Genomic DNA, 19,637 nt, shown 5'->3' on the forward strand with positions numbered 1-19,637 from the left:
ACCTGAGACCGCAACCTGTGACTAGCAAGCAACTCACTGTACTTTGGTACCGGACTACCTGAATTTCTAATTCAGTGACGGAAGGTCACTGGGTGCAGTCAAGTACTTGCGTAGTCAGTTGTGAGTCAAGATGGAATTGACCCCTCCTGAAAATAGGAGATAATGTCTTGTGATTAATTTAGCAAAACCTTGGCCAGGATAATCCCAGTGAGGAGTCACGGAATATCTAAAGTTAATCACATAATGGATGTACTAATTATAGGGTTGACAGTGAGCTCTAAGTCATCCTGGCATTAGGAGTCAAAGGGATTGAATTATACAGTAACCATAGTTCAGGGTTCCAGAATATTTGCTTCGCATATATTCGACCTATCCGGACGTCGGGTACCATTGCTAGATGGTCACATCGATTAGTGTAGAAAATTGTTCCTATACTACCGGCTTAGGTTCGAACCTATGAGGTCACACGCATAGAAGATTCCTGATTGATCAAGAAAGCTGATGAATGATTAAGAATCATTCAGGGGTAATTTGGTCAATTTGATTGGCAAATTATCTTATAAAATAATTAAAGTAATTATTGAAGGATTAATTAGTAATTAAATTACTAATAAACTCAATTTGATTGAGTAATTGTGCTAAGGATGAGCCAAATTGAATTGGATTCAAGTTTGGGCTCAATCAGGGTTTTGACCTGATTGGATTAGGTCAGAACCAAAAAGAACTTAAGCAGATCAAATTAATTTTAAATTAATTTGTTCTTAATTGGGGATTGACCTAATTGAATTAGGTCCAACACAAAGTAATAATTCAATTTGATTGAGTTTGCATGAGCCAAAATTGAATTGGATTCAATTTGAGCTCAATCAGGGTCTGACCTGATTAGATTGGGTTCAACCAAATTGCTTTGTTTTAATTCGGGTTTGACCAAATTTAATTAGGTGCAACCCAAGGGGATTAGGCTCAGATGATGTGGCAATTATTGGTGACATGGAATTGGATTTCATGAATTTTAAATAAACCAAAATTATTGCATGGCACATGGACCCATTGCTTGACACATGGCGACATTGTTTGTTATTTGAATTTAAATTCAAATATTAAGCAATGTGTTAAATGATTTTAATCACTCAAACCATCAGCCAAGGTGGCGTCTGAGTTTTTGAATGGATTAAATTCGAATTTCAAGAGGTGATTTCGAAATTATGAAGTGTTTTACCTTGCTGCATGGATTTCAAATTCCTTCCCTCTTGCACATGTGTTTAAAATTTGAATTTAAATCAGATTTGGTTGAGATCTGATTTGGGTTGTTCCTATTCCTTTGCATGTGCCAACTAAAAGAGGTTTTCTAAAAATAAATTTCGAATTTTGAATGAAAATTCGGAGGCCATTAAAAGGGGTCAAACATGGGCACCAAAAACACATCCATTGCAGCCTTCTTCCTCACCCGCCTCCTCCTCCTCTTCTTCTCCATTTTAGATAGGGTTTTCAGGGTGAATATCTAGAAGATTCAAGATCAGATCTGAGTCCTCTACTTCCCTTACAAACCTCATCTCTATCTGCTTCAAGACGATTGATCAAGAGTTGATTGAATCCCGGCGGGCAGATTTCAGCTTTCAAGTGTTCTGCAGCTGCTAGCACTGTTGCGGAAGAAGATCCTTCAGGACTTCGCGTGTACTTCTCGTAGAGGCCATTCGTGTGCGTGGCTGCGAAGTCAAGAATCAGATTCACAACTTTCATCCATCATAAAGGGTATTAATCTAGCATTAATCATTTATTATGGTGTCAAGGTCTAGGTCCAATTTCCCGAGGTTTTACCCTCTTTTGGGGCTCCTCACGGAGATATCTCCAGAATCCATTCAATGGATATTCGGAGATTAATTGGAATAGAGTTCTTAAGTTTCAGATCTGATAGTTAATCATGCATAAAAGTTTTAGCATAATTGTTTAAACGATTCCGGCATAATCCTATGTGTTCTTAAGGTGCTGATTTCTAGATTTGATCTTGTAAGCATGCATGAATTAAATTGTTTGATTCGGTTTTTCCGCTGCGTTTTAAAACTTAAAAAGAACTACGTATGGCTTGATCCCCCATATGAAGGGGTACGTAGGCAACCCGATCAGGTTCAGCCATGGTTTTCAACAAAAAAAAAAAAATTCAGCATGCTAAACACCGAAGAACCTAGGATTCACTTACAGAGAAACGGAGGGAAGAGCCTTCCGCGCCGTCTCCTCCGGTTGCTCCGCCAACCACGATCCTTTCCTGTGCAAATCGCACAGTAACCACGGGTAGGTACATTGACTTCAAATTTCTAGATAGTGAGGGGTTCTCTATTGGAGAGAGACTCCGTGCCCAAGGTTGGAAATACCTGTGTACCCTAAATACATCAACCTATCCCGGCCTAGTTGGAGAAATGTTTAGCAATATGGCCTTAGGGGACTCGGGGTACACTGGATATGTCCGAGGGACATTGATAGAAATCAATGAAGATATTCTATCAAGTGTATTACAAATTCCTAAATACGGTGAGGCTCCGACCTCACATCCCCAAAGGGAGATTGCCCTAAACCTAGTTTTAGGACGAGAGGACTGCGGCCCTCTTGACGTAGTTAACTCCCAAGACCTCAATGCCGAGATGAGACTGCTTTTGAGCATTGTTAACCGGGTCTTGTTTCCAAAAATCGGTCGCTTCGATTTCGTTTCGGAGCGAGATTTAGTCATCATGCACCACATCTTACTAAGGATTCCCCTAAACCTCCCTAGACTTATGTTGAACTACATTTCCATATGTCATAGGTATTCTAGGTTTAGCATACCATATGGGATGATCTTTACCCTACTGTTCAAACATTTCAAGGTTCCAATCCCAGAAAATGAGCCGGCAAAACCTTTAAGAAACACCGACTACTACAATGAAAGCACAATGCATAGAATGGAGTTTCACAAGGTAGATGGATCATGGGTTAAGGTACCTAAAAGAAAATCTCAAACCCTAGAGCCTGAGATCCCACATCAGGAGCCTGACCACCACTCTCCTCCACATAGCCATATGGCCTTCCCTGATGTATCTTCCAGCTCGGCTGGACCATCCACATCTGTGCCTCCTCCTCCTTCAGTCAGTGGATCCTTCTCCCTATCAGATGAACAGATGCACACTCTAGCATCTGTGATATGCCAGCAGATGAGGGAGGAGATGAGATCGATGATCACTGCTGAGTTGGCCCCCATCCGTACCTCACATGAAGCTCTCCTCCAAGAATTGAAGGAAGTCAAAGTTCAGATAGAAGCTGCAACATCAGAATTGTTTCATGTGGGTACAACTCAAACTTTAAGATCAATTGAGTTACAGGCTACCTTGAAGAACATATCAGATAGTCTTCAAGAATTGACGAGCCCTGGAGGCAATGTGGGCAGTGTGGCTGCCCAACTTAGAGGGAAGATTGACAGGGCATCCCGGGAGTTCGAAGCATTAGTGGCTGCTTTCAATCAATCTCAGGGAGATCAGTTTAAAACTCTACTAGATTCAATAAATGGATTTATAGAGACAGCTGCTAGGGCTATTGAGCAACGTCGCCGTTGAAGGACAGTTTGTAAACATCTAGGGTTCATCTTTTTGTAAAGCCCTAGGCTAATTTTGAAACTTCTTTTGTATTAGGAATCAATACTTGTAATGATTTCCTTTCCTTTTAACCTTGTAATGACTTCAAATGATTGCAATGATATATGAATGTCATACAATTTCTTTGAAATTTTGTGTATGTTTCTAATCCTGTGGAATCAAATCTTGTGTATGTAAATCTGTGATGTGCCATAAAAATCTCATAACATACCTTAAGTGTTCAAATTTGACACAACTTATCAATGCATATGAAACAGGGGGAGCACAACTACTTTTAAAAGATCTGAAATGAATTCCAAAACAAAGGGGGAGTGAAATGAATGCTGAATTCATTAATAAACAAAAACTTGGACAGAGGGAGCATAACTTGAATATCCTTGAGTGATTCATAGTAATATGCTGAATTCCACTAGGAATTGTGTCTTAAGTACCCAAGGATAATTTGTCCCCTTCATTGTTGATGACAAAAAGGGGGAGTAGAACCTATATATGGAGTGTATGGAGTAGAACCAATATATGGAGTATATGGAGTAGAACCTATATATGGAATAGAAAATTGAATTAGAAAAGATAAAATTGAAGAATATTGGCTTTAAGCATTAAGATAATTGCCCTTCTGGAAAAGAAAGGGGGAGTCAAAAAGTATTTAGCCTTCAATTGTCTTTAGCATCAATATTTCATTAATTCACATTTTAACTTGATTCAAATTCAGTTGATATGCTAAAATTGCTCAAGAGCTATTAAAATCAATACTTTTGCATTTATCTAGCTACATCTGATCAAATACTGTGTATATGTTTAAATTTCGAATTTTGCATATACTCAGTGTTTTGTCATTATCAAAAAGGGGGAGATTGTTGACCCCCTAATGGATTTTGATGAATACAAAACACTAGAGTATAATTCCCTTTATCTTAACAATTTAATTGAGGATTTCATGTGTTTAATTAAGAATATTGTTAAGAAATGTCTAGGCATGTTTCCATATTTTTCAAGGATTTATTGAAGAATTTTTGAGATGAAGAAAACAGATCAGGGACAGCCGAGACGTCTCCGGTTTGTCCCAGAGACGTCCCCGGCACGAACAGGAAGAATTGGCACGTTTGGAGACGTCCCCGGCACCTGCGAGGCGTCTCGCAGGGTCGGAGTTGACTCCCGACTCTGCGGAGTCGACTCTCTCAAAGGCGGCAGAAAGGCCGATTTCAAGGGATGCGCGCGAGTCGTCTCCAAAGGACGCGGAGTCGTCCCCGCGAGTAAAAAGCAGACTTCTCGAGTCATCCCCAGAGAGCGCGGAGTCGACTCTCTCAGAGGATTCCAGAGGATGTGTTTTTCGGTGATAAAACAGCGGAGTCGTCCCCTAGGTAGCGGAGTCGACTCTCTCAGAGAATTCCAGAGGACTTGTTTTTCGGAGATAAAGCAGCGGAGTCGTCCCCGAGGCAACGGAGTCGTCCCCATGCAAAATGCACAAACATCCCGAGACGTCCCCGTAAAGGGCCGAGGCGACTCTCTCAGAAAAACAGAAAAACAAGCATTCAAACTGTTTATCCTCAGAGTCGTGTAAAGCACCGAGTCGACTCCCAACATCGTCAAAAGTAAATTCATACAGTCGAGACGTCTCGCGTTGAAGCGGAGACGTCTCCGGAGCGCTTGGGACGCGACTGACACACTTTTGCAGGTTTGTTTGAATTTCAAACTTCCATATCTTTGTGTCTAACGGATCTATTTGCTTTTTGGGCTATAAAAGGGAGCTTTTAAGTGCCTTCCAACAACTTCTTACCAACCCAACACAAGATCATTCAAGAGAGAAGAAAGAGAAAGAGGTTCAAGGGAGTTAGAGCTTTCAAGAGAAGAAATCAAGTGCATCCAAGCTTTCCCATCTAATTTCGTGCTCAACTACTCTCTCCCACTCGGCATTCAAAGCTCACATACAAGCCAACACGATCCACATCGGAAGAACCACCATTTCCCACGCTTCCAACGGCTAAAAGGGTTTTTCCGGGTTTCATTATTTCTCATTGTTATATTTGCTTCTTAAGAGCTTTCAAATCTTTTGTAAAACATTGATTATTGTGCTTGTTCCAGTCAAGGGACTTGGAACAAGGGATAGGCGTCCCAAGCCTAGGTTAAATTGGGGGATTGTAGGGTTCGTTGTTAGCCCGGTGTAAAACAACGAGTTGGGTAGTGCACTCGCAAAACTACCGTACTGTAATCGCTGATTATAGTGAAAATTTCCAAAGGTGTTTGGGGAGTGGATGTAGGAGCAGTGGAAGCTCCGAACCACTATAAAACCTTGTGTTTGCGATTGACTATTCTTATACCTCTATCTTTACTTTAGCACATACACTTGTGTGTTTTATTTTTAATTAGACAAAAAATCTTAAAACACCCAATTCACCCCCCTCTTGGGTGACCATCTCGGGGCAACAATAAAAAAATGGGAGGAAGTGGGCCTGCTAACAAAATGGGGGGACGGGTGGGCTGGTGGTTTGTTGGACTCGGGTGTTGTCGGGACTGTTGGATTTGGAGTGGAATCGGGTGCGGCCTGATGGCGAGTGGGCCTCATGGAGTTGTGCTGTGAGGGAGAGCAGGCTAGTGATTTGGGCCCGTGCGACTCAGTCGGGCCCGAGATGGTATTGGGGAAAATTGTTGGGGGGGGGGAGGAGAATGGTGTAGGCGGTGGAGTAGGGTTTTTGGGGAAGGAAAAAGGGTGGCGAGCGGGAGAAAAGGTGAGGCGGAGGCATTAGTCACAGTGAAGGCGGAGGCAGTCACGGCGAGCGGCGGTGGTGGAGAAGAGGAGGCGGAGCGTGGCGGGCGGCGGTGTCGACTGGGATGTCGGCGAGGGCGGTCGTGGAGGAGAGCAGCGACACGACCAGCATGGTAGCTAGGAAGGGGCGACGGTGGGGGAGGCCGAGGTAGCGATTCTCGGGTGGCGGCGCTCTAAAGGGGAGATCAAGATGGCAGCGAGGCGTGCGCAGGCAGTGCGGCTCGGTAGAGAGGGCGTCGTCGGGGCTCGGTGGCGGTGGGCTTCGATTGTCTACGGTCGGCTTCAATCGTCTGCGGTCGACTGCGGGAAGAAGGTGCCCAAAGAAGGTGGCGCATGGCGGCGCAGCTTGGCGGAGACGTGGCAAGGGGAGGCCGATTGGGGAAGATGAACAGGTAAGGGATTTTTTTTTTATCTAGCACGTGCGATCACGTGTGTGCCCTTTTTTTTTGCCTTTTTCGAAACGGATCCGGGCTGATGGGGAAACGAGTAACGGGTTTGGGTCTTACCCGTGAACCAGATCGCCATCAATCTCCCAACGAGTTTGGGAGGCGCTCTGGTCTTTGCGGTGACGGCTGCAGGCCGGGGTGGACGTCACAGTCATAGTTCTGCGGCTGGCGGCGACGGCGGTGGCTAGGAGGCTTCCACGGGCGACGGTGCTTCTATGGGTCGTGGTGAACACCAGAGGCGGATCAAGGGCCGGCGGCGGACGTGGTTTCCTCCAAGTGTCGTGGCCACGAATGGGAAGGACGGCGAACCGGGCTTTCCCAATTCTTCACAAGGTAGCGATGGTCGGTACAGATGGCCTGGTGGTGGTGGCGCACGATGCTGCTGGCGGCGAATGGTGGTGAAAGCGGCCGCGGGCATGACGACTGGTGGGGAGGAATTACCGAGGTGGTTTTCCCCTTTCCTCTGGTGAAAACAGGGAGAGAGGGTTCCCTATTTTCTGGTAAGACCGAAAGAGGGAGAGGAAGCAGTGTCTCGGGTGGGATTTAGGTGGGGTAAATGAAGAGGGGTAGCGGACTGTGGGAAGTTGAAGGAGGAGAGGTGGTGGGGCGGCTCTATAGGTTTGAAGGCGGTGTCAGGGAGGCGGAGTCGGTGGGATGAGGCTGCACCGCGGGGGCGAAGGCAGAGGTGGCGGTGGATTCAAGCGGTAGCAACGACAGACATGAGAAAAAAATCGGAGGTGGTCCGTCCAGAAACTGGATCTCAGGGCTTTGGCAACAGAGACAAAGCCAAGGCTCTGATACCAAGCTGATGGCGGATCACTGCAAAGAAAAGAGAAAAAGAGGAAGAAGAAGGAAAGGAGGAGGAAGAAGAGGTTATAGAGACACAGGAAGAAGAGGTTATAGCGATGCAGGAATAAGAGAAGAGGAGGAGAAAGAAGAAGAAGCAGAAAAAAGGCTAGGATTTTTTTTATTCAATTATCCAATTGCCTTATATATGAGAGGGCTAGCCTTTATATAGACCTTATATTATGACCAAGTCAAGTTAATCAATTGACGACATGCTAAAATTGGACCCTCAATTAGTTGACTAAGTCAACCGATTGATTACATACCAAAGTCAATCCAATCACTCGATCTAATTACTTTACTCAATTGACTTGATTAATAACAAAACAACTGACCAAATTGACTTGACTAAAACAAAAGCAAATAATACAATAAAATAAATGTGACTCGGACTCAAATAGATCCAATCTGGGTCTGACTCAATCTGGTGGCTCGGGATCATATAAACGAACGGTTTTGATGTGCCCATCACTAACTCTGTTAGGTTGGGTTTAAGATGGTAACATCAAGCATAGAACATTGCCTGAGGTTTGGATTGGTTAGTTTTGGAGATCTATTATGACAACATAGATTGGGTAGGCTGATGGCCCCCCTAAGTAGAATTCCAACTTCCCTTTTGCTTATATAACTATGAGAGAATATGGTGAACATGCTATAACAATAGTGAAGAACAAGTGTGTATTTCTTTAAAAACTTGCACATAAGTTCTATTAGCTATTGTTGACACATGCTTACATATGATTATCCTTGTAATTTTGTACTACTTGGGACTACATAGCTAATTCTCTCTCTCTCTCTCTCTCTCTCTCTCTGCTCCAATAGAGTACACAACAAGGACATCAAAAGCTGAAATTTTCCATTAAAGTTGAAAGTGAGAGTGCCCATATTAAAGATTTTGTTTGCATACTTTTAGTTCCTTGGTTTCAAAAAGTGAAGGAAAAATTTCAACTTAACTTAAGATAAACAAACGGCTAGAAGAGTAAAATTATTTTATAGGTGGCTAAAAAGCTCTATATATAAATTGGAATAAATCGAAAAGTGCAGATAATTTTTTAATTTAGTTGAGATCATCCTACAACAACACGCAACCTTATAGTAGCATAATCAATTGGAGCCTTGTGCTCTACCTATGGACCCCTCATGTAGTTTTTGCTGCCCCAATAGTTTGCTTTTGTTTTGGTTTCACTATTTTTGTATCAAGAGATCACTTCTGCCGGCTAGAAAGAGTACCCGGATGCGATCCAACTCATCTTGAGACGTGCACCGGCATGTCTCAGAAGGTGTTCGAATTTTTTTTTTTTTATAAATTTTTCATACAACGCATGTACGAATACATCTAAAATAATTAAAATAAAATATGTACGACTTTAGCATCTGAACGCAAGGTTCTTATCATGCGCGCTGAGAATGAACGAGCGGCACCCGTGGCCGGTAAAAACCTGTGTGTTCTTACAGGCCAGCCGGAATGTTTTTTTTGTTTATTCCAGTTTACACGAACCTAGCCGCATCAGAGATAATTGCAAGATACAACCTGGTACAAGTTTGACTAACTAGGGCATAGGTCGGTGGGCCTGCCTGAAACTAGGCCTATCAGGACAAATATTGTCTTGATTGGCGCGGCCGTTTATCACGGCAGCCTTAATGCAAAGTGACTTTTATTAATTGCCAAAATAAATTAGAATAATAACAAAGCAAACTAGCAAAGATATGATTCTGAAACTTTCCTCTCCATGGGTGTCTCATCCCCTTTGCCGTCTCAATGGCAGCAAAAGATTCCAGTGACAGCCACCGGTACGGTTGGAACAAACTAGTCTTTAACATCTCTTGGATAGTGGTGGACGACTCCGATGACCGCTTTTTATTTTGCTCGAATCATGTGATAGAGACCGTCCTCATGCTTCACCATCTCTCTCTCTCTCTCTCTCTCTCTCTCTCTCTCTCTCTCTCTCTCTATATATATATATATATATATATATATATATATATATATATATTTGATTTGCTGAAATTGGCAAAGAGGTACCTCTGCTGATTTGCTTGCAGTAGAAATCTGATCTACGAGCAAAAAAAGAATCAAAAATTTTCAGCTCTCATTAGATAGAAACTCTTCGATGTCTAAGCCAAGTAGAATTTTGATGAAACAACATGGAAAAAAAAAATCTGAAAGTATTAGTTATGAGGCAGAATACAAGCAGATAAGATGCGATATATACTTGGTCCCCTGGCTATTTTCAGCTCTGATCAAATAGAAACTCTTCGATGCCTAAGCCAAGTAAATTTTTGGTGAAACAATATAGAAAAAAAAGATCTGAAAGTATAAGTTATGAGGCAGAATACAAGCAGATAAGATGAGATATATACTTGGTCCCCCGGCCTTATTTATATAAAGATGAGAATGTGGCTCTATTATACTGGCTATGAGTTCAGTGGACATGCTTCAACCGTCTGCTTTTATTTGTGCCCCTTAAATGTGGGGAATGGCAGCCACTCCATCCATATTTTAAACGTACGTTCCACTTATCGTTTTGCCATTGGACGGTGGATTCGAACAATAACGGCTGTCGAATCAAGACCGCATCAATATTTATTTATATATAGGGGTGAATTGCTTTTCAAGTCAAAAAAAAAAAAAAAGAAAAAAAAAAGAAAAGACCAGCAAAATATGTCAAACCGAAACTCCAGAGAGTAGCACTCGAGAATCCTTGCGTTGGAACGGGATTCAATATGAGTTGTTGCGGTGGGACAGGCTCCTTTTGTTCTTTTGCCAGTGATTGACTCCATCCATCTTGGACCTAAACACAATGCTTCAAACAGTAAGGACAGACACAAAAGAGCCTCAAGATAAAAATTTCACCCCAGCTTTGTGCCGCTCGGGCGTCCCTCTTGTACTCCTCCATCCGGTATTTCGGCTTCCTTGGCGGACTGAGACTCGTGCTCAGAACCAAGAACCGGGACTATTAACGGCACCAAAATGAGGGCCCACGCTCGAGACTTCGAGAAGGTGGGTCTGACCAGCGGAGAATTTATATTACCAACAACGACGTCCAACCAATCAATCTGTTTCATATGGGCGGTTTTATATGCAATATATAGGTCCTCGAGGCACCGATTTTAGGGTTGTGTGATGAAAAAAATATTAGACATCTTAATCTGAACTTTGACCAACCTTCTTGACCTCGATATTAACCGAGGTGAATGATCTCGGTGAAAACCAATGTGCCACATAGCTCAAACTAATAAACACCAGCAGTTATGATGATACTGCAGTCAATTTTCTCAGATAAGCTCATCTGGAGACTCATCTCTACAAATTTTCTTTCTTCTACACTATTATCTATTATTCTGACTTACGCATCGGAGGGTACCCCACTAGAAGATTTTCGACAAGTAGACTTTCTACAAGTCATCCTCGAAGGTGATTGGTGCTTCTCCAATTCTCACTAGCCTTAGAGCAAGCTGATCAGCGTTCGACCACGGTACAGAATTTAGCGGCAACAGAAAAGGTTAGCTATACCAACACCAAATGAAGAAAGAAATCATCAATATGAGGTCACGAAGGAGTCGCGGTGCATCCCATGCCTCATAACACCGTACTCTGGCCTCACGAGGTTCATTGCAAAGTTTAGAATATGCCCCACCAGTACAACCTGCTGCACTTGTGAACATCGAGTAATTTAATCTACTTGTATAACAGGTGTAAGCCTTAACATTGGTGATTCAAGGCTTGCAACAAACAACAATGCTGCTGTAACCATTCCGACTAGAACCTATTCAACCTAGCCGCCACTCCCAACAACTAACACGCCAAATCAGCCATCATTCTCGACGCCAAAGCTTAGAGTGATTTCTCCAATGTCGGCATACCTGACAAAGGAGTTCTGGTCGAGATGGAAAGCAACGTACTCCAAGCCCATATTCCGATAAGGATTTTGCTCCGGGTCTCTCATCTCCTTGTCATACGGAGCCCCTACCTAGTGAAAGCCGGCCTCGATAGAAAAATCGAGAAGATGGGCCATCAGATTCAGGTCCTTAAGGGGCAGACTTTGAGGGCAAGTAATGACTCAACTTCTGAGTAGAACCTCCTTTTTTTGACAGATCGTGGAGGAACCGATCCTATCTCGGTTCAAAATACCTCAGGTGGAGCCATACGACAACACCTCATATCTTTTCGATCATTTGGAGAGCTTCAAAGCTCTTAGGATGTTGCATGGAAAAACCGACGTCGTACTTTACAAAGCTTTTCTTGCTACTCTTTGCAAAACAACTCAATTCTGGTTTTCAATGATTCGGCCTAGGTTGATTCATTCTTTTGAGCAGCTCAGATGACGTTTTACAGCGCACTTTGTCTCCAACTGAAAACAACATCATGGTTTCGATGTGTTGCTCGATATCAAGCAGAGAGAAAGAGAGTTCCTTAGAGATTACGTCAACTACTTCAATGCAGTGACATTAGAAGTCCGCGACCTAGATCAGTCGGTTGCAATGTCAGCAATGAAGGGTGGTTTAAGGTCGTCTCATTTCTTCTTTTCTTTGGAAAAGCACTTTTCTGTAGACTTCACCGAGCTGAAAAGTATACCAATGCAAAGAAAGCCATAGCCTCCCATCACGAGTTGGCTGGGAGATGACTTGACCAAGGAGGCAAGAGGAGATGCGAAGTGCAAGGTGCAATAAGGAGTACTTTACTTAAGAAGGATAGAGCTCACACCGGCCCAAGAGCCCTCCTCGAAAGTTTGGGAGGTATACTCCCCTCAATGCACTGAGAACTTAGATCCTCATGAAGATTGAAGGCCGAGATTACTTGCGACCTTCGCATCGAATAATGTACTGACGAACAAAAAAGATAAGAAGAAGTACTACTATTTTTATTGAGACCATGGGCATGATACCGAGGAGTGGATCCAACTCAAGGACGAGATTGAGGCACTCGTCCAACATGGACGGTTGGACCAGTATGTGCATGCTCGACGTGATCAAGAAGAGTCTGCCTCAGCCTCGGATCACCCACCCATGGAACTAATTGATAATTGCCCGACAGTAGGTTTTATCAACACGATTGCTGATGGTACTTTTGTTGTTCCAAGCACCCGGACTACCAAGCCCCATAGGAGGCCGAAGCTATTTTGAAGAGACAGCTCATGGAAGACGTCATCTCTTTCTCTGACATCGACCTAGAAGGAGTACAAACTTCTCATGATAATGCTATGGTTTTTTATCTTACAATCACAAATTATGATGTAAAGGGAATTCTCGTTCGTAATGGAAGTTCGGTCGATGTGTTATTTTATGATGCTTTCCAATGAATGAAGTTGCCTACTGAGCGATTGCGAAAAGTCGATGCACCTCTGGTCAGTTTCTCAAAAAATTCTATCCCTGTGGAAGATGTGATTAATCTACCGATCACCATGGGACAAGAGCCTCGAAACAACACTATGAGGTTAGATTTCTTGGTAGTTCGGTCCCCTCAAATTACAATGCAATCTTGGGCTGACCTAGCCTCAATGCTTTCAGAGATATGGTATCTACCTTCCATTTTCTCATGCTATTCCCTACATGAAGCAGAGTGGCCACATGTTAGCTCATTAATGTTACATGGCCACCCTTACAGCAAAGAAACAATTGAAAACTCTACCTATCGAAGGGTTGGACATAAGGGACAGATTGAAGGAGCAGCGGGGAGAACTAGCTCAAGAATTGGTGCAAGTCTCCTTAAGGGAAGACAAATTTGACTAAACTATGCAGATCAGCTCGAACCTAGATGAAGAAAACCAGGCTAAAGTAATCAAATTTGCCTGGTTAGCTACTAAGATGTCAGGCATAAGTTTGAAGTGATCGTTCACAAGCTCAATGTAAAGTTGGCATACCGACTAGTGCAGCAAAAAAAAAGAAACTTCACCACAGAAAGGCAACAAGTCATAGACCAAAAAGTGGACAAACTTTTGGAGGTTGGCTTTATTTGCGAGGCAACTTATCTTGACTAGCTGGCCAGTGTTGTACTTGTCAAGAAAGCTAATGAAAATTGACAAGTTTGTATTGATTACACTGACCAGAATAAGGCTTGTCCTAAAGACAACTTCTCGCTCCTAAGGATTGATCAGCTCATGGATGTGATCTCGGGACATCAGCCGCTAACATTCATAGTTGAATTCTTTGGATATAACCATATTCAAATGGCACCCGAGGATGAGAAAAAATAGCCTTCCCCACTGATAAGGGCCTCTACTATTACAAAGTAATGCCTTTTGGGTTAAAGAATGCAAGAACAAGTTATTAATGGCTCCTCAACAAAATTGTTGAAGAGGAGATGGATCGAAATATGGAGGTATATGTGGATGTCATGCTCATGAAAAGCCGAGCAATACAACAACATATAACTGACTGAGAGGAGGCTTTCGCGATCCTCAGAAAGTTTCGAATGAAGCTTAATCCAACGAAGTGCACTTTTGGAGTCATCTGAGCAGTGCATAAAATCTTGAGAAAATCGGAGCAGTACAAAAAATGCACCCACCAAAGATTGTCAAAGAAGTTCAACCCCTGTTTGGTCGAATCACATGTTGCCCAGATAGACAACCCAAGAGGGGGGGGGGGGGGGGTGAATTGGGTTTTAAAATAATTATTACAATTAAATGGTTTGTGAGATATTAATTAATCCTTTTTGCAAGTTGATTAATTAGATGCTATGTGCAGTGAATGAAATGAAAGTAAGAGAGACAAATGCAATCACAAACACAATGATTTTATAGTGGTTCAGAGCTAACCCTTGCTCCTACGTCCACTCCCCAAGCCTCACTTGGGAATTCACTATAACCCCTCGGATTACAGCCGGATGTTTTACAAGCTCACAACCTAACTTGTTGTTTTACGAGGTCACAACGAACTCGGTCGGTTTTCTCAGGCTCACCGACTAGAACCACCCGATTGTTTTTCCGAAATCACAATCGAACCCTTACACGTTGGTTTCAACCTAGGCTCACCAACAAACCTTTACACCCTTGATTCAATCCCCTGATTGAATCAAGTAAGGACCAAATGGATAGAAAGAACAAAGAGAAAAATACAGCTTCTAAATAAGCAGATATTCAGCAATATGAATAAAGGAAAAGTTAAGAGCCCTCAAACAAGTTTATGATGATGTAGTGGAGGGCTTCTCGAACTTTGGGTCTCCTCTTGAATGTCTTGACGACTTGAAGGCAGAAGGAGACTTCTTTAATGCTGGGAAGAGTTGGTTGAATGGAGTTAATGGCTCTCTTCCTTCTTTTTCGCTGAAATCCCTTTGACAGATGAAGTTATTGTGTTTTCTTTGAAAGGAATGTTACTCCCTCTCTTGCTACAGTTCTCTGTGGCTATTTAAGCCATTTCCATCAGAAACTAGCCGTTAGACACACTTTACTAGCCGTTCTGCACATTCTGCACATCCTGACAATGTGTCCGTTGGGATCGGAGTCGACTCGCGCGATCTGGAGTCGACTCGGCTGTAGTAGGAGTCGACTCATGCTTTTCTGGAGTCGGCTCGGCAACTGTTCCGGATTTGAATTAAAGTGGTCTTCTCGACTGGGAGTCGACTCGACTTATCCTGGAGTCGACTCCCCAAAGTCTGGAGCTGACCTGGCACTTTTGGAGTCGACTCATCCCAAGAAATCCATAGATGTATTCTTCAACTTGGCTCACTCGAGTCGACTCGTGAATTCTGGGAGTCGACTCGGCGCTCAGAGCCCGAACTCCCAATCTTCTGTCTTTTGGCTCGTGCAGTCTTGGAGTCGACTCGAACTGTTTCGGAGTCGGCTCGGCTCTCAGTATCCGAAAAACAGTCTTCTGTCTTTTTGGAGTAGCGCTGCCTTGGAGTCGACTCGAACTTTCTTGGAGTCGACTCGCGTCTCAGAGACAAAAATACTGTCTTCTGTCTTTTTGGGGTCGCGCTGTCTCGGAGTCGACTCGGCCCTCAGTGTCCGAAAGTTGCTCTCTGACTTTTGCCTTGTATTACACTGAGAGTCGACTCTTGCTTCCTTTGGAGTCGACCTGCCAACCATCGGAGTCGACTCGCGTTCCGCAGGAGTCGACTCGGCTCTCAGGGTCTAAAATACCTTCTCCGACTTTCTGTCTGTGACTCCCTGGAGTCGACTCATACTAGCCTGGAGTCGACTCGGCAAGCATCGGAGTCGACTTGCGCTCTTCAGGAGTCGACTCGCTGACAGATTTTGAGTTGTACCTTTCTGTTTGTCTGTTTGTTCTCAGTCGGAGTCGACTCGTAATGCATAGGAGTCGACTCGAGCCTGTGCTAGTGCCTCTGATACGCTTGGAGTCGACTCGTAATACCCCGGAGTCGACTCGAGTCTCAGACTTTGGTTCATATAGGCTTCTTAACTTATCCAAATTGTCTTGAACCAAATCTAGAGACACTTGACCATAAATTTACTAAGATGTCACTGAAACACTAGATTGAATTCATTAGTAAACATAAGATATACTCAAATACTTTGAGCTCATCAAAATCAAATAGGGTTATAATCAATCACTCCACAATCTCCCCCTTTTTGATGATGACAAAACATTGAGTCTATGTAAAGTGAATTGCTCAACAAACAAGGAGAATTATAGTAAAATTTGAAAATGAATTCAAGTGTCTAGTCATTTTAATTTATCCAAACTTGAAAGGTGTGAAACAATAAATTTCGACGTTAAGGCTCCCCCTTTCATTTGGAATTATATAAGCCTTCATATCATGCAATCAATTGTTTGGCTTATATATATTTAATGATTTTGCTTTATTAAAAATTCAGATTCTCCCCCTCAACACATGCATTCAACTTTGTTTTGAATCTCAGAATTTCCTTTTAGTGCATTGAAGCTTTTGAACTTAAATTTTTGGTTTTTAGAGGAAAAATCTGCCAATTTGTTCTTAAGTATAATTCAACTAATCTCCGAATATCCCTTGAATAGATTCTGGAGATTACTCGATTAGGAGCCCCAACAGAGAGATAATGAGCCTCGAGGTATCGAATCCACTAAGAACAAATTATTGTGTATTTTAAAAGTTTTCTTTTTATTGATTTTCATTAATTCTCTTTACTTGGCTATTCAATATATTTCTCCCCCTTTTTGTCATTGCATCAAAAAGGAAGTAAGCAGAGCACACAAGCAAGTAGAGATCAATGTGCACAATATTGAAGAGAATTGTCTACTCATTGTATTGATGTATAGGTAAGTACATTTGTGAATACAATAAGTAAAGCAGTAAATACATGTCAAAAATACAATAAGTAAAGCTAGGGCTTCTTGGAGGAGGATGTGGCTCCTTTGGGCAGTCTGGACTGTTCCATGAGTAGGGTGACCCCATCTGTGACGTGCCCTAATTGTGTGATAATCGCCGAGGTAGCTCTGCTGTGAATCGAGGAGAGCTCCGTCACACTCTCCTGGAGTGTGTCCAGCTTGGCGATCAACACGTTCGCCAGACGCTCGGCCCCCTGGTTCAGGGTGCCCATGTCATGTCTGATGTCATCTCGCATCTTCCTTGTGTTGCTTGTGACTTCACTCATATTGGAGAACTGGGCTTGGATCAGACTTCTGACATTGTAGATTTCTTCCCTCACATGGGCCGTCATCTCGGTCACGGCTGATAGGGAGGGAACCAATGCAGAAGATGGGGCAGTGGCTGGACCTCAGAGCTCTCTCAGAAGATCGTCCCGAAGATCTCGTACAATCTCCTGCCGCAACTCCCGGAGCTGCTCAGGAGAAATCTGAACCTCCATCGGCTGAGTGAGTGGAGCTGAGGAGGAGGGTCCGGCTGAGGTGGAGGGTGCTGAGGTGGAGGGAAAGGTGGAGGAAAAGGTGGGGAAGTCTGAATCAGGGTCAGGACTGGGAGAATGTCTGGTAGTAGGTGTGGAGGAAGATGGTTTCCTGACCCATATTTCCTCTATCTTATGAAACCCCATCCTGTGTAGGGTTCCCTCACCCATGCGATCTGTCCATCGCAATGCGCGAGAGGGTTCTCCCTCAGGAATTGGGATCCCGGACTCCCTAAAGATCAGGGTGTACATCATCCCATAAGGAAGGGTGAGCCTAGGTCTATCTAGTGGCTCACATAGGTATCTATAGATCATCTTGGAGAAGTTAATAGGTGTGTCTTGGAGAATGTAATACATGAGGGCTAGGTCCCTCTCAGACACAAAGTCAAAACGGCCGGTTTTAGGGAATAGTGTCCTAGAAATAATGCTCAGGAGGAGCCGCATCTCAACAAAAAGAGAGCCAGCGGACACCTCGTCTAGTGGGCACTGGGGTGGACTCCCTAAAATGGCCGTAAGGGCCTCAGTCCTATCCTCGGGGTGTGTAGGAGATACCCCTACTTGGGGAAGATGGAGGATTTGAGCTATGAAATCCTCCGAAATAAATAATGGGACACCCGCTACGGTTCCCTCTATACCCCCATTGCCCCTATGCACGGTTCCATAGAACTTCCTAACTAGACCTGGGTATGTGGGGAGATCTAATGAACACAAGAACTCTAAACCTTGGGCCCTTAACCTCTCTCCTATAGTGAAGCCCTTCCGGGAGAGATAGTCAAAGTTGACGTATCTTCCGGTGGAGACCGCCTTCCCGGCGCACGGTCGCGAGGGAACCGGCCTCGGCGGGGAACGAGCCGGAGGTTGTGGCCTCGCGGGATCGTTCCGAGCTCTGGACCGTCGCTCGGTGCCGCTCGCGGGTTGGGGCCTCTTCCGACTTGGGACAACGGCTTTACGAGGCATCCTTGACCTAGGGATGGGGTAAAAACCTAAGGGACGGAAGAAGGTCGACGGAAAAGCCCTAACGACGGTCGGAGACGACCTAGGAGACGGCTCTAGGATTTTTGAACAGTGGAGGCGGTGAATAGAAGTGTTGATTAAACGCTTGGATTAGGGTTAAAAATCCGGATCCCGACCTCGAGTCGACTCCCGTAAGTCGCAAGTCGACTCGACCTCGAGTCGACTCCAAAACATGCGCGAGTCGACTCCCCCTATGCTGCCATCAATCTCGAGTCGACTCTCGTCTATGTGCGAGTCGACTCCCCGTTATGAGCCGACTCTGAAACGTATCTGAGTCGACTCGAACTCTGGCACGCACCTAAAAATTATGCTATTTTCATACCAATCAAGGGACACTCACTAAGTTATGATCTGATTTGATGATCATAGATCAGAAACTCTATTTTTAACACAATCTAATCATCAAAATCCATGAACAAGAAGAGAACATCACTAGGATGGATCAATCACTCCTAATCCTCTCCTAAGCACACTAAATCTCTCTTCACTCAAGGGTTTTGTGAAGATATCAGCTAATTGATCATCAGTACAAACAAATTGAAGTGTCACATCACCATTCAGTACATGATCTCTTATGAAGTGATGTCTTATCTCAATATGTTTAGTTCTTGAATGCTGAATTGGATTTTTAGTGAGATTAATGGCACTTGTATTATCACAATTAATGAGAATTTTGTCTTGTTTAATGCCATAGTCTTCAAGTTGTTGTTTAATCCATATGATTTGAGCACAACAACTCCCGGCTGCTACATATTCAGCTTCAGCAGTAGATAATGCAACCGAGTTTTGTTTCTTGCTAAACCATGAGATTAAATTTTCTCCCAAGAATTGACATGACCCGCTGGTGCTTTTTCTATCAAGTTTACAACCAGCAAAGTCTGAATCTGTGTATCCTATTAAGTTCAGGCTAGAATCTTTAGAATACCATAAACCTATATTTTTTGTTCCTATTAGATATTTAAAGATTCTCTTGACTGCAATTAGATGAGATTTCTTAGGATTAGACTGATATCTAGCACACATGCATACACTAAACATGATATCAGGTCTACTTGCAGTGAGATACAATAAAGATCCTATCATACCTCTATACATCTTTTGATCTACAGATTTACCTGATTCATCTTGGTCTAGTTTGCATGATGAGCTCATGGGTGTGCTGATTGAC

The sequence above is a fragment of the Phoenix dactylifera genome, chromosome 4, assembly GCF_051530095.1.
Source record: "Phoenix dactylifera cultivar Ajwa chromosome 4, Ajwa_hap1_PhDact_Kaust_v1.1, whole genome shotgun sequence".
In the NCBI taxonomy this organism is placed as follows: domain Eukaryota; kingdom Viridiplantae; phylum Streptophyta; class Magnoliopsida; order Arecales; family Arecaceae; genus Phoenix; species Phoenix dactylifera.